The sequence below is a fragment of the Gobius niger genome (genome assembly GCF_951799975.1).
Source record: "Gobius niger genome assembly, chromosome: 17".
NCBI classification, from domain to species: domain Eukaryota; kingdom Metazoa; phylum Chordata; class Actinopteri; order Gobiiformes; family Gobiidae; genus Gobius; species Gobius niger.
Window position 1 is genome coordinate 3,122,171 of NC_136868.1, and position 16,009 is coordinate 3,138,179.

The 16,009-nt window shown below is 41.8% G+C and overlaps 1 protein-coding gene across 1 annotated transcript in view; it reads right to left on the reverse strand.

The window, feature by feature from the left end:
* rgs5a (regulator of G protein signaling 5a) overlaps positions 1–16,009 on the reverse strand; it is a 254,907-nt gene that overhangs the window by 94,605 nt on the left and 144,293 nt on the right. The window lies entirely within an intron of this gene.

Sequence of the window (16,009 nt, forward strand, 5' to 3'; positions counted from 1 at the left end):
GTGTGAAAATAGTGACAAAACTGAGATGAAAACAAGGATGAAAATGTGACAAAAAAGTGACGAAAAATTGACGAAAAAATGACAAAAATGATCCCAAAAAATGTACAAAAATTTGACCAAAAAATGACCAAAAAAATGACGAAAAATGTCACAAAATAATAACAAAAATGTGACAAAAAGTGGAAAAAAAATGAATTAAAAAAATGACAAAAAAGTGGAAAAAATGAGTTGAAACCCCCCCAAAAAAATGATGGAAAAAAAATGTGATGACGTGAGGAAAAAGATCCATTTAGATGAGTTTTGTAGATCTTAGCTTTCAAATGAGGCGTTACACTGGCCTACAGGATTTGGGTAAAGCTGAACTGGAGAAAATGCTCTCGGTTCAGGCGGGAGTTAAGAGGTTAAGGTCCTGATTCTTTAAATATTTAATATTTTAAGGGTGAATTTTTCCATTTGCATTTTTTTTTCAACAGGAAATTTGAAATTTGAATTTCAACTATTGATTTTTTTTTTTTTTTTTACATTGCATATATTAAGGGTGATTTTTTTTATTATTATTAATTTAACATTTAAAATTCATATTTTGATTACACACAAAAAATCCTCCACAAACAGCTCCACCGCACTTCCTTCTGTTCATAAAGTGTGCATTGATAGGCTTTTAAAATGAACAAAACACTTTGACAAACTGACTTTGTTCTTTCTCTATAGATTTAGTATAAAAGTCATTTGTTCATTTGTTTGAAAGAAAAATGTAAATGAGTCCTCCTGTCTCATCTTTGACTCCCTCACACCAGGGCCGGACTGACTGAAAACCAGCCCGGGACTCTGGTCAGCCTGGCCCAAATAAGCGTAAATGTGACACTTCCACAAATACATGTGTGAACCTCTGACCCCCCGCCTTAACCCAGAGCATTTTCTCCAGTTCGGCTTTGCCCAAATCTAAAAGCTTCTGGAAAAAAGGTGTGAAAATAGTGACAGAACTGAGACAAAAACAAGGATGGAAAAAGTGACGAAAAATGTACAAAAAATGTCACAAAAAAATAACAAAAATGTGACAAAAAGTGAAGAAAAAAATTAAGAAAAAAAATTACAAAAAAGTTCCAAAATGAGTTGAAACCCCCCCCAAAAAATGATGGAAAAAAAATCTGATGACGTGAGGAAAACGATCCATTTAGATGAGTTTTGTAGATCTTAGCTTTCATCTTAGCTTTTTCTTAGCTTAGCTTTTTTTTTTACATTGCATATATTAAGGGCGCATTTTCTCCAGTTCGGCTTTGCCCAAATCTAAAAGCTTCTTGACTGGAGAGCGACACTGTAACACTTCATTTGAAAGCTCAAATCTAGAAAAGTGATGGCAGCTTTTTTGTCACGTTGTCGCTGCATTTTTGTTTGTTTGCACAGTCTGAATTTTCTGCTTTGAATTTTTTTTTTAACACTGACATGTTTGAATATTGAACACATAATCTTTCAAATAAAAAAATACAAAATAAAAAAATCACATTATATTATACACTGTGTTGTTTTTAGATATTTATGTAAATTCAGAGTGAAAAAAGTATTGAAAAATGTACAGCTCTCAGTCATCCAGGATCAATTGCCTTGAGGTCCAGGAAGTTATGTGAGGATTTTTTCACCGCAAATTTCACACTCTGAATTTATACAGTTGAATTTAACCCCTTAACTCTCGCCTGAACCGAGCACATTTTCTCCAGTTCGGCTTTACCCCAATCCAAAAGCTTCTGGAAAAAAGGTGTGAAAATAGTGACAAAACTGAGACAAAAAACAAGGCTGAAAATGTGACAAAAAAGTGACGAAAAATTGATGAAAAAATGACAAAAATGTCACAAAAAATGTACAAAATTTTGACCAAAAAATGACAAAAATTGATGAAAAAGTGCCAAAAATGTCACAAAAAATTGACAAAAAATGTGACAAAAAATAAAAAAAAAGGGGACAAAAAGTGGAAAAAAATGAATTAAAAAAATTACAAAAATGAGTTGAAACCCCCCCCCAAAAAAATGATGGAAAAAAAATGTGATGACGTGTTTGTTGTTGTTTGTTTTTGTGGCTTTTTGGCCTGTTTTCGTCACTTTTTTGTCACTTTTTCGTTGTGTTTTCGTCTCTTGTTTTTCAGGGTTTTTTTTGTCATGCTTTTGTTGTTTTTTCATCGCTTTGTCGTCACGTTTTCGTCACATTTTGTTGTTTTTTTGCCACTTTTTTGTTGCTTTTCCAGCACATTTTTGTTTTCGGACGCTTTTCTTTTAAGCTTTTAGATTGGGGTAAAGCTCGGTCACGCCCGGGGGTGAGGGTGAGGTAAAGTGAGGGGCCAGACGGGTGGCCCAGGAGCCAGTGGCCCTTCTGTGCTCCTCCAGAACACAGGACATATGGCCAGTCCGCCCCTGCCTCACAATCCGGAACATTTCTAAACTATAAACGAAGTTGCAGTTACACTTGTGTCCAGCAGATGGAGCCAGAGTCGCATCTACGCCTTAAACCAAAAACTGCACGAGGCCAGAGCTTTATCCAACAGGAGGCGCTGTCGCTACACCCGGCTCTAACACCAGCTTTGACTCGACGTCCGGTGCCTGAAGGGGGCGCTGTGTCTCTGCTCAGCTGCTTTACGCCGTGAAAAAAAGAAAAAAGAAAAAGAAAAAAAAAAAGCCACTAATAACGCTGGGTTCACTCAGGGCCTGCATGTGCCTCTCTGTACCCAGCATCAGAGCACCTCCCTGGGGCTTTCTGTCTCCGCCCGCCCCTCTCCTCTGCTGGATCACTCGTAATTATATATAATCTACTTGGAGGAAAAAAAAGAGCAGTACGTTTGGGAACTCCCTGAACTGCACCTGCGATTGTGATGAAAATAATGAATAATAATAAACGTAATAACTCGACTTCACTGGGTGTTAAATGTGTTGTGATATAATAAGGCACAGTGTTGGTGACCGGGCATAACTGGACACTGTTAAATATGAATTGACCCCTGACCAGCGCAATGACGACATCTAATCTAAATCATAGCGTAAATGTTTAATGGATTTGTGATGTATTAGAAACGGGTGAGTCGTGTGTTGTGGTTTTATTACACAACAAAGCAAAAGCCGTGTTACATTTGTGTTGTATTTACATAATGCGACTCACCCACAGGCATCCACACAACAGACAGATGCTCTTGAGGAGTGAAAAATTGCTGGAATTATGGAATTTTAATTAAAAACGAGAATCAATGTTCAATTTTTTTACATGTTTCTTCTTACTTTAGGTGCAATAAGACCTGTTCCGTCGGCAGGTTAAATGACCAACACTAATTAAAGCAGTACTAAGTCACTCTTGCCCCTAGAGGCCATAAGCGCAACTGCAGGTGTCGTAGCAAGTTACGATTTTTTAACTTATTAATTGTCTTGGAGAGTAAATACTACGCTGACAGGAAAGGCGAAGGCAGAGAGGGTTCCTGTGCATCCAATTATACAATGGAGATATTTTTTTTCACTCAAACTTGGCTGTAAATACTGTTTAAAGTGACGTTAGCCCGCAGTTAGCTTTGCCCGTTAGCCTGTTAGCTTCTTCTTCGTGATTCCATTAGTGTGTATTGCTTTCTCCGGACCGGTGGCAGTGAAGTTGCAAACATGGTTTTCTGGCCAGAGACACCAGGGGGCGATGAAAGACCCTCCAATCATCCCATAAACACTTGTATCAAACATGACATGATAATTATTCAAAAACTACTGTAACAAATGCTGAATTATGAATAAAGTTTTCTACTAAATAAAGAAACAAAGACATGGGGAGGAGCAAAGTGGTTCAACAGCCCATAAATACATGAATAACGGAGAATGCTAACTTGATGCTTCATGTTAGCATCGGGCTAATTCTAACGGTTAGCTAGCGCTAGCTACAACTGCCGTTTTTTCACTTCTACTGAACAATCTGCTGTGAGAAAATATCCATATGGGCCCGAATTACACTTGACTTTATGTATGTGATAAATAAGTTCATATTCCACCAGAAAATGGCTAAAAAGAGTGAAAAATTGTGTTATTTTCCTTTGAGATTATAATGATTTTCTCACTGGGTAAACAATATTTGCAAGCATTTAGGGGTTTTATTACATTTAACTTGGTAAAATGTGCAGAGCTGCGTCAGTGATAAGCTGCTGTGGACGCTAGCTCTAGCCGCATTAGCATTAGCATTGCGATTAGCCTCTTTATTCCCTTATGGAACCAAGCTCATGACCGCGCTACAGAGACAACATGGCCGCACAACGTGACCCAATGTGAGGCAAGTATTTCTACAGTTCTGCCACGTTTGCACAGAAGTTTATCTGGCGCGCTCGCCTCAACAATGGCGTGTTTTTTAAACGTGGAGACTCCGTGTAAAGCAGACGGATTACTTTACACGGCGTATGCGAGCGCGTCCACGGTAATACTTTAGACGAGCGATTCGAAAAACCTCTCTCTCTGATTTATTCATGACTCTTGCATGTGCTTGGATGACTGGATCGGATTGTTGTTCTTTTTTTTTCTTCTTTTTTTTCAAGGGGCATCGACACAAACCCCCTTTAGCCACAACCGTCTTCAAGCAGCGCAAAAAACAACAACATCACACCCGACGTCTTGGCTTAGATCAGGAGTCAGAGTCGCCTCTCCTCTGCTCCAGATGACACAGAAATGAAGAATGACCGTGGGAGGCGCATTGGTGAGGGGGGCGGGGGGTGCTGGTGGTAAATATTGTATCAGTTTGACGCTTCGCTGCAGATCAAGGTCTTCTGTTGCAGTGACACAGACGGAGGATGAGTGGACTGAAAACGAATGGTCCAGATGAGTCTGTAGAGAGAGGGCTGTGATCACGTGTTCTTATAATTGCAGTAAGTAGAATCTGAACTAGAGGCTGAGTGATACAGTGTGTGGGTGTTTTACGATATCTGCCATCGGCCCACGACGTCCTGCACCTCAGACATCGGTCACGAGTTTGTGCACCTCGTGTTACATTTATCTCACTGTGTCTTTGTCTTGGAATCTGCTGATTTTTGTCTTTAAATCGAGCTCCCTCTGAAGAACCGACTAAATGTGAATGGGCACCGCTTTAGGTGACACTTTATTTTAGACTACCCTTTATACATTGTACCTGCCACATGAAGTACAATGTAATGTGTTATGTAACACTGTGTAATAACTTGTACCAATGCAGTACATACACAATGGAATAATATGTATTGATATTTTGGACACCATTCTGTATTGGTCAGTGCAATACAGAATGGTGCAATATGGGTCAGTGTAATATCAGGTCTGTCAGGGCATGTGCATTATTGAGGTTTGTGCAATACAGTCGATGCATTTACTATTTTCTATATTATCCTCTGTTGTCCACTCTTGTTATTGTTATTGTTATTTGTTTTAACATGATGTGATCACTGTTCTCATTCCTGTCTGTACATAGTCTGTATATAGTCTGTATATAGTCTGTATATCGTGTCTCTGTATGTTTTTACTAACTTGTGTGTAACATCAACCTGCCAGGGGGTCTGCAGATGGAAATTAGCCTAAGGCTATAATCTGGCTTATTTACATTTGTAAAAATGTTCATTAATATGTATTGTCCCTCCTTTACAAAAAAAAAAAAAAAATTAAAAAGACCCAAACTCTAACCCTAACCCTAAGGGTCTTATGTCTCATTACATTATGTATTATGTGTCCTTGGGCAAGACACTTCACCCAATGCCCATGTGTGAGTGGTTGGTGGTGGTCGGAGGGACCGTTGGCGCAGATGTGAGCAGCCTCACTTCAGTCATTCTGCCCCAGGGGAAACTGTGGCTACAAACGTAGCTGACCACCATCAACATGGAGTGAATGACCCCCCCCCTCTCATGTGTGAAGCGCTTTGGGTGTGACTTGTGTCATATGAAAAGCACGATACAAATAAGATTCCCTTCCCTTCCAAAATACTAACACACATTATTCCATTGTGTATGTACTGCATAGGTACAAGTTATTACACAGTGTTACAGAGCACATTACATTGTACTTCATGTGGCAGGTACAATGTATCAAGGTTATAAAATAATGTTACCAAGCTTTATATTAAGGTGTGCTCTTTAAGTATGAATAAGATGCTTATTATACGTTTATCTATTAACATATTAGTCTATTAATACTGTGCGTATAGAGATAATAATAGGATGATATATCGTGCTAATAGGCCATGAATAACATGCGTATTCATGGCCCACCCTCACACTAACCCTAACCTCAGCCCTTACTCTAACCCTATAAGATACTTATGTTTATTAATACTTAATGAGAACACCTTCATATAACGCAATACCATGTCCTGAATAAATCAGCCCTAATAAAGCGCCCCCTGCTGTCACAGTTCAACACTGACACATTTTACACTCTAGAACTGTGGTTCATCACCATCACCATAGAATGGCAGGCTGTGATCCAAAACCATCAAAAAACCTTTATTTTAATAGACTTAATAGGTAGTGTTTGTAAACTTTTTAAGTAGATTAATCATTCATTTTCATTCATTCATTCATTTCATGTATTTATTTATTCATTAATGGAGCACAATGGAGACAAAAGCTCCACACGGTTCACGCGTCATATCAAAATACATTCAACACAAAAAGAACCAAGCTCCAGTTCAGTCTGAAAGCGAGTGGGAAGAAGCATTTCTCATCAATAACACAGTGACCTTCACTGTTTCAGCAAACTATAAACTCAAACTGATCAATCATATTTACAACAACATAAATAACTCAGTAGCTGAAACCAGAGCGATAGATCACGGTGGTGTTACCAGAATGAGAAACGCTGGTTTAAAAGCATCACACGGCAAAAAGTAATAAACTAGATCACAGATAGAGCACAATAATCCAAATATGTGTTGTTTTGACTAGTTAAGAAGTTGTTGGGCATTTGTCCTGGATTATTTCACTTGTTCTGAGATGTTTCTGACTCGTTTCGATACGTTTCGTCCTTATTTCAGGTCATTTTCTTTGCCAATGGGGAAAGAAAATCGGTCTTATCTCATTGGTGATTTAACTTTCTTATTTCAAAGCGAGATTTACCCTAGAACTGGTGTGAAATGTCCTCAAACAAGCAAAGCAAACTCGGTCCGATCGGGAAAAGTGTCTAAATGAGTGAAAACCGCTCCAAACGAGATACATTTCCTCAATTCAAGTCATTTAACACCTCAGTTTGCCCCCGCCATCCGCAACCTGGGTGTTATTTTTGACAGCAGTATGATCTTTGATAAACAGATGAGTGCAGTTGTGAAAGCGAGCTTTTACCAGCTAAGGCTGCTTAGTAAGATCAAGTCTTTCTTGTCCCGAGCTGACCTGGAAAAGGCCGTCCATGCCTTCATCAGCTCGAGGATGGACGACAGTAACGCCCTCTACACTGGACTGAACCAATCACTCCTCAATCGACTTCAGCTGGTACAAAACGCAGCAGCTCGTCTCCAGACGCTCACACATCAGCCCAGTCCTCCGCTCTCTCCACTGGCTCCCGGTGGCGTTTAGGGCGGACTTTAAGGTCCCGATGTTTGTGTTCAAGGCCATCAATGGTCTGGCCGCGGCCAGACCATTTGCCGAATTAGTAACGGTCTACGAACCAGCCAGAACTCTGCGCTCCTCTGAACACACCTCCCTCGTCACTCCCAAGTTCAAATACAAAAAGTTTGGAGGCCGGTCATTCGCTGTGGAACGCACTTCCTGTCCAGCTTCGAAACATCACAGAGCTGAGTGTTTTTAAATCACAGTTGAAGACACATCTTTTCAGAAAAGCTTTCGATCCAGAGCCACCGACTCGACTGCTGTTTTTATGTGTTTTTGTATTTATTGTTGTCTACTGTGATTCTTGTTTTTATCCTGGAAAGCGCTCTGGGCCCCTTCTGGTTGTTGTTGGGCGCTATACAAATAACATTTGATTGATTGATTGATTGATTTAAGCCAATGCTTGATATTCACTTTTTGCAGTGTACACAGGATTATAGAAAAAACAGTCAAAAATATCGGCACTGGTCTTATAGAAAACATATCTGTGGCCCTCTGACAGTAATGGAGGCAGCTCGAGCCATGTTTGTTGTGTTGTGTTCACAGTTTGACGAACAGGTTGTGGAAAGTGACCGTCTCGCGGAAATGCCTTTGTTTCAAATTCAGAAACATGGCTCCGGGTAATGACGTGAAGACGAGGCCACAAAAAGCCATTATCTCTCTTTTTATCCCGACGCACTTCCCATCCCATCACCACGTCATTGCTTTGCTGACCACGTCCTCCAGGCCTTGACCCGCCATTTGAGCAAAAACAGATTTAAAAATGTCCCTCTCGAGCAGTTGAAGTGGGTGAAATGAGAAGCTGCTTTCTGCCGGGGAGGAGGGGGGGGGGAGAGGAATAAATACATGCTCTCATCCTCCCGTCTAGCATCCTCCGAGCCGTTGCCATGGGGATGCTGCAGGGAGCTCCTCGCGCCGTCCAATCGGCTGCGAGCCGCTGGTTACCGCGGGAAACCTGGCCTGTTGCCTAGGAGACCAGCATCCTCCGGAGCGAGAGAGAGAGAGAGCAGCTGCAAAACCAACGCACTGGAGATACGGACGATGACAAAGGAAATGGTTTGTGCGGCGCAGTAAAGGCTTTTCGAGCTGGAAAACATGCTTCCCTCATTCGTTTAGCTTTTGATATTCCTGGTTGTTTCTTCTTCTCCTCCGAAATCACACCGACTGAGCCCGTGATCCAACACCAGACCCGTTACGAGCGGTTCCTAGGCTCACGGTTCGCTAGCGCGGCGGCAGATGAAAGTGAAAGCTCGTCGATGTTGTTTTTGCGATGCGTCGTTCTCACCGCTGCCTGCAGGGGGCGCTCCAGGCCAACGTGAAATCCTGAGCAAAGACATAAACATGAATCCAACCATCCCACATATCAACCTGTGTCTAAAATGATTTCTACTTTTAGCTTTAACTCCAGAGTAAAACAGCTTTATCTTCAAAATCCTTTTCAAAGACTCTTCAGTTTCAAGCCGGAGTTTCGATTCTTCTTTAGTGGATGCATATTAATGTTTTGTTTATTCATTCATTCATTCACCTCAGACACAGACACAGTAGACATTGAATAAAACAAAAACATAATTAACACAATACCAAAACCACAATACATTTCACAGAAAGATAATTCCAGACAAAGACAAGACATTCAAGTCCTTGACCTATTTTTCATCATTTCCACATTATATTTGACAGTGGCTCTCAAAGAATGGTCACTCCACCAGTCTGCCTTTGTTCTGTTCATCCTTATACACATTTGTATCTTGTTTGGAGCGTTTATTGATTGTTTTGTATTCATTTATCTTAAGATTGTTGATCTAAATTTGTAGGAGTTTGGGATGGTAGCACTGGGGCGGCTGGTTTGTTGCAGGTTTGATTTTAGAACCCACACCCGTCACCCCACTAGCGCTTCAAAGTTTGGGAACCACTGAAGAAACATGATAAGACATTAAAGGAATAGGCCGCCGTTTTTACAGGAGTAGTTCGAAATCCGCGCAGTAATCTTCACTTTACTGTGCGGATGCCAAACTACTCCTGGTATTATTACGCCTTACAATATAGTTCCCCCTTTTATCCACTTAGAAAATCCACATTGTTTAATTTTGTGTAATTGTACTTTGTAGTGGAACACTTCACGTAACTATATTTAAATAGGGAAAACGTGGAAGAGCTTGGTAGATTCTATCTTGACCTGTTTTGGAGCTATAGAGGAGAGAGGGAGAGGCTAAATGCTAACGCCGTCTGCGCTGTGTTTACGCGACTGAAGGCACGGGTGAAGATCAGACTGGTCCTAAAGAACTCGTCAAAGCTCAGGTAAGAACATATCTCAGTGTGTAAAAACGGTGGCCTATTCCTTTAATGTTTGTACAGTCCTGTGAGGCAACTGATGCAAAAAAATGGATTGAAATTGATTGATTGTGTTGCATCGTGTATTAGGAGTAAGCAGAGTCAGGCCAGGGGACAAATTCGGGCCTCCACACAGAACCTCTGCCCTCAAGAGGATTTTTAGAAATATGTTTATGCAAATAAGAGATAAAATACCTGTTAAAGTACTGTTGTTGTTTTTTTTCCTCATTTTTACTGGTCCCCTTGTGTCCTGATGCACTTACAGTTCATGACGTCTGTATGTGGTCGTATGTGTCTCCATTTACTGCTTTTTATGACCAGAGAGCAGTGAACAGAACTGCCCATTGGGATGACTAAAGTTGTTTTGATTTGATAAATATGCGAGAAATAGTGTCAGTATCTTTAACACAACAGTGATTCTCAAGTCATGGGAATCACTGGAAGAGTCGTCTTCGCGTTGGTAAAGACTAATGGGGATCCTTAAAGTCACACCGTGTAGAATTTTGCCCAAAAAATAAAATTGAAATACAAGCATTTACTTTATGACAGAAAAATACCTCATAAACGTACAAACTAGCATGAGCTTTGACTGTGAGCGGCTCAGCTCTTCTAATATGAAGAAATAAAGAAATGGGTCGGGTCCAGAAAGTGGGAACCATTTTCTGTGTGTTGCGAGCCTATGGGAAACATTGAATCAAAATCTTCCATCTGAAACTGCATGGAAACACACCGGAGTCAGTTATTTATTTATTTTTGTGTGTGTGTTTTGGATATAATATGACAATTTACAGTTTTATCCGGGTCGCGACTTCACCCTGGGGTAATGGTGGATCCCGAAGCCGTACACACTTACGACCCACTGATGTAAAACATTGGCATTTGCAGATAAAAGCTCTTTACTTTAGGCTACATTGATGAGGTCCGGCCCTTTGATTATAATCGACACAAACTTGCTGTATTGTAATCTGTGTTTTGTGTCCGGACCACCTCGAAAACTCCATCAAACTACTAAACTACCAACCGGATGAAAACCACGGCTAAAGGGACGTGTGAGCTGCGCCTGGAGAGCCTTCTCTTGATCCAGAACACCGAGCTGGAGTCACTGCAGCTGTTCTTTCTTCACTTGCATAGGAGGAAGCTTCTACAGTTGAAGTAGAAATGAGTCCGTTTGGGCTTGAGTCTGAAATTTGCATAAAACAGATGGATGTTACTACGCCGCACACGCTTTGTATTGATACAGGGCTCGGGGAGGATTCACTGCTCCCAAAACCACAATAAAGACTTTGGCATTGCACCATTGAATGACAAAAAAACACCCATCATAACGAAGGGTTTATCTTCCCCCATCCTGCCCCTGACTTTCACTGAGCTGCATTGTAAACCCTGCAGACACATGCACGATGCGGCGTGGATCGCTTTTGCTTCTTCTTGCTCAGCGATCGGGCGTCTGAGGAGCGCGGACGTGAATGCAAACACGACTGCGGGCTCTCGTTTGTACAGGCGTTATTGAGATGGAGGAGAGAGGCTGCAGCTTTCACACTCTGAGCGCAGAATACTGATCTCAGCTTTCTTCTGTTCTATTTATAACACCCTCCGACTCCGCCGCTGCTGCTGCTGCAGGGAGGGACGTGCCTCTGTGAAACCAGCCTCGCATATTCAACACCCGGTGATGAATGCTTTGTTTATACCTGCGCCGAGTGGAGTTTTCTGCGGTTTGTACGTCAGCTTCGTTGCAGGCGCTGAGCTGTGTATGGGTTTGACCCCAATGTCCTCATGTATATTACAAAATGTATCTAGGTTTGGGACTTTTTGGATATTCAGTATTGGCCTATATACTACAGCCTATAGCAGGTGCAAGGAGTTGAGCAGAGAGGGCCAAACTGTATGACACAAGGGCCACGTTTGGTTTTTGAGCTTGCACGAGACACTTAAAGCAGAACTAAGTCACTTGTTTACCTTAAAGAGGGGGTATTATGCTTTTCTCAATCACATAGCACCAGTCTATATCACACTACAATGATGACAAACCTTCTGTTGGTCTGTAAATGCAGTAAATTAGAATAACTGCCTTGTATAAAATGTCTCTCTCAAAATGGCTGTAGTGAATGTCTTGAAATAGGCCTCTGTCTCTTTAAGAACCTCTGAGCCTTTAGACACGCCCCCTCCACACGCTGTCTGTGGCATCAGTGGGGAGGGGGTTCTGCTGAGGAGCAGTGGTTGGTTACTCGGCTGGTGACGAAAGCTCGGAGGCGTCTCCAGGAGGTGGGGGCGTTCCTAGGAGGACTCAGGCAAACCTATCCCTAAAATGGCCGCCATCAGAGTTTTGACAGATTACTCACAAATACGTGAATGTGCCAAGGCAACACTTCAGGCATGTTTTTAATGAGGGAGTGACAGAATAACATGATGTAAAGCTTGAAAAGGTCCATTTTGCATAATACCCCCCCTTTAATAAATCCTCTCCGTAGTCCCTCTGGGGGTAATTCAAGTGTTAAAGGGATGATTGGAGGGTCTTTCATCTCCCCCTGGTGTCTCTGGCCAGAAAACCACAATTGACTCTGTGCATCACTTCAAATCAGGGCCGGACTGGGACTGAAAGCCCCCCCGCCTTAACATTAACGAGTGCATTTTCCCCAGTTCGGCTTTTTATTATTATTTTTTTGATCGGTATCATCAGCAAAAAGAGCGGGAAAGGTGGTCGTAGAAACAGAAGCAAAATCATGAATATAAATAATAAATAATAATGGTCCCAAAATTGACCCTTGTGGCACACCATACTCCACGGAATTCCTTTTAGATTCATGTTTTTTTTTATGCTGGGCTTTACCCAAATCTAAAAGCTTCTCGACTGGAGAGCAACAATGTAACATTTGAAAGCTAAGACCTACAAAAGTGACGGAAACTTTTTGTCACGTTGCCACATTTTTGTCATTTTTTGTGTGTTTTTCTCACGTTTTTGTTGACTTTTCATCCTCTTTTTCTCGCTATTTTGATGCTTTTCTTTTTAGCTTTTAGGTTTGGGTAAAGCTCGGTTGAGGCGGGACCGGTGGCCCTTCTGTGCTCTTCCAGAACGGACACATGGCCAGTCCGCCCCTGCTTCAAATCATAACAACGCCGCCCAAGAAGTGACTTCCTGTTTCGAAAGCCTGGTCAAATCCTACTTACAGTTCACTCTGGTGTTGCTGTAAAAGATACTTCACCCCTATATGGGCATTACGGAAAATCTAAACTTTCTCCAATTATTCAAAAAACGACTTTACCAAATGCAGAATTATTGATATAGTTTTCTACCAAATAAAGATACAAAGACATGGGGAGGAGCAAATAGGTTCAACAGCCCATAAATACATAAAGGTTAGTGCTAGATCGTATGCTCCGGAGGGACAGTCTGCTGTGAAAACGTGAGATGTCATGACACAAATTAAGGTTAGGGCCAGCAGGGAAATGGTTAACCTCTTAACTCCCGCCTGAACCGAGAGGATCTTTTTCCTCACGTCATCAGATTTTTTTTCCAACATTTTTTGTTGGGTGTTCAACTCATTTTTGTCATTTTTTTGTCACATTTTGTCACATTTTTGTCATTTTTTCGTCCATTTTTTCGTCACATTTTTGTCACATTTTTATCACATTTTTGTCATTTTTTCGTCAATTTTGAATAAATTTTTTGTCACATTTTTGTCTTTTTTTTAAATCAATTTTTGTCATTTTTTTGTCTCATTTTTGACATTTTTTCATCAATTTTTTTGTCATTTTTTTGTCATTTATTTATCAATTTTTTGTGACATTTTTGTGACATTTTTGCCACTTTTTCATCAATTTTTCGTCACTTTTTTGTCACATTTCCATCATTGTTTTCGTCTCAGTTTTGTTGTTATTTTCACAGCTTTTTTCCAGAAGCTTTTGGACTGGGGTAAAGCCAAACTGGAGAAACTGTGCTCGGTTCAGGTGGGAGTTAAGGGGTTAACTTTAAGGATTAGGATTATTTGTATTTTTAGACAAACCAACTCATAGATCTATACAAAATCACAGCAGACCGTCCCTCCGGAGCATACGATCTCGCACTAACCATACATAAATTATGGAGAATGCTAACATATTAGCATCGGCTACGACTGCCGTTTTTTCGCTTCTACGGAACAATCTGCTGTGAACAAACATCCACACGGACCCGATTTAGACTTGACTTTATTTGTATGCGATGAATAAGTTTATATTTTGCCAGAAAACGGCTAAAAACTGTGAAAAGATTCTATTTCCCCCCTCGGCGAAGCCACGCCCCCTTCTATGACGAGATGCCGTCTGTATCTAAAGACAACGGTCAACGCCATAGTCACTCTGAACATAACCTGAAGTACAGATAAAGTACAAACACATAGGCACAAACAAGTGACTCAGTAGTAGCCTAATGTGCATGTTTTGGGTTTTTTTCCAGGTTATTGCTGCAGCTCTCTGAGAAACCCCATAGAAAAACGGGGGAAGCTTGGAACTGTCGTCTGTTTTGAGCCTTAAGCTGGAGTTAGTTCATCGTTTTATACATTCCTCGTCGCTAAATACGCCGCTTTTTGCATTTCCAAACGTTCTCCTGGAGCCCGAGTCCCCAGAGCAGAGCGGAGGAGCCTCTTTCATCTCCCTGGTGGAGTTTGTTTGTGCTCTGCCCTCCAGCTTTCGGGGCTATTTATAACTGACATTGGCAGCGCTGAATAAGGACGCAGCCACAACAGAAACCGGGGAGAAAAGAGAGCGAGAAAGATCCAGCCAGCTCTGTCCTGCCCTCCGCGCTGAATGACGCTAAATGCTATTGATTATTTAGTTACACTGGCACTTTTTGACCTTCTACTGCCTGCACTGGCCCACTGTGGCCACGACTCCATCTGTAACTACTTTGCAACCGCTTAGGGCGAGACACTGCAGGTGATTAGGGGGACGATGAGAGATATTAAAGAATTAGAGATATCTCCTTAACTCTTACTGACATAATGGGCCAGATCTTGTGACCGGCTCAGTCCGTGCGCACCTATAAACGCAACGTGGTGCACGCATGATCTTGCATGTGGCGCATGTTTTGCTGCGCCACAGCAACGCGCTGCCTTGTCTTCTTCCTTAGAATCGACGTTGAAAACAAAAGCGAAATTGCCTTGAAAAGTCTGTTTGAGCGTCGGTTACGCACAAGCTTACTTTGATACAGTAGATCAACACACACCTAACACCAAAACACACGCCTAACACCAAACACACCCCTAACAGCAAAACAACAACAGTTTTCCATAAATAAACCACACGTGCCTCAAGTGCCACAACACCAGGTCTGATCTGCGTTTTAAGGAGACATTTCTATCGTGTGTCTTTACCTCCTGATGATGCTCCTTGTGCAGCCACAGCTCAGTCCAAAAGAAAGAAGCGCATTTTACAGGATGCTCCTGAATCCTGCAGCTGTAGCGCAAATGTTCCAATACACTACAGTTTTCTTGCCACTACTGCATGACTCTGCAACTCCTCCACAGCCGATATGACAGTTTCTGATCAGTTAAATCCTGAACATTTCATAACTTTGCGCATTCAAACGGTGTCCAACACCGAGGCCTCTCTGTCCCGCCCGCTCATCTTGGATCTGCAGCAGCGGAGGGACACTTTTATTTCTTTAATCTTTGTTAAACATTGCGCTGCATCAGCATGTTATGCGTGTACAGGAGAACCCCCTGTGCTCCAGGTCTGACACTGAAGATTGTGAGGAGCTCCACCGTCTGCGCAGTCGTCTGCTCTACAGCCTGCGCCATGAACCACAAGATCTGGCTCAAGGCGTGTTAAGAGTAACGTTACCCAACACTGGCAGCTGATACAGGATCAGGAAAGACACAGTGTTGAAAACAGTGTTGTGCACAGTGGTTTTCTCCCGTCTCATTGTGTTATTGGACTCCTGACCCACCTCACATCTGCAGAGTAAATGAATGGGAACGTGAAATCATCTATGAGAGTTCACTTTATGTAACAGTCGTAGTGAACGCTGCATTTCGATCCAATTTACGTGAACTTGCGCGCGTGTGTGTGTGTGTGTGTGTGTGTAGAGCCGGAGACAGCGTGTGCGTGTGGGTGGACAGAACAGGACATGCAGGCCACTGA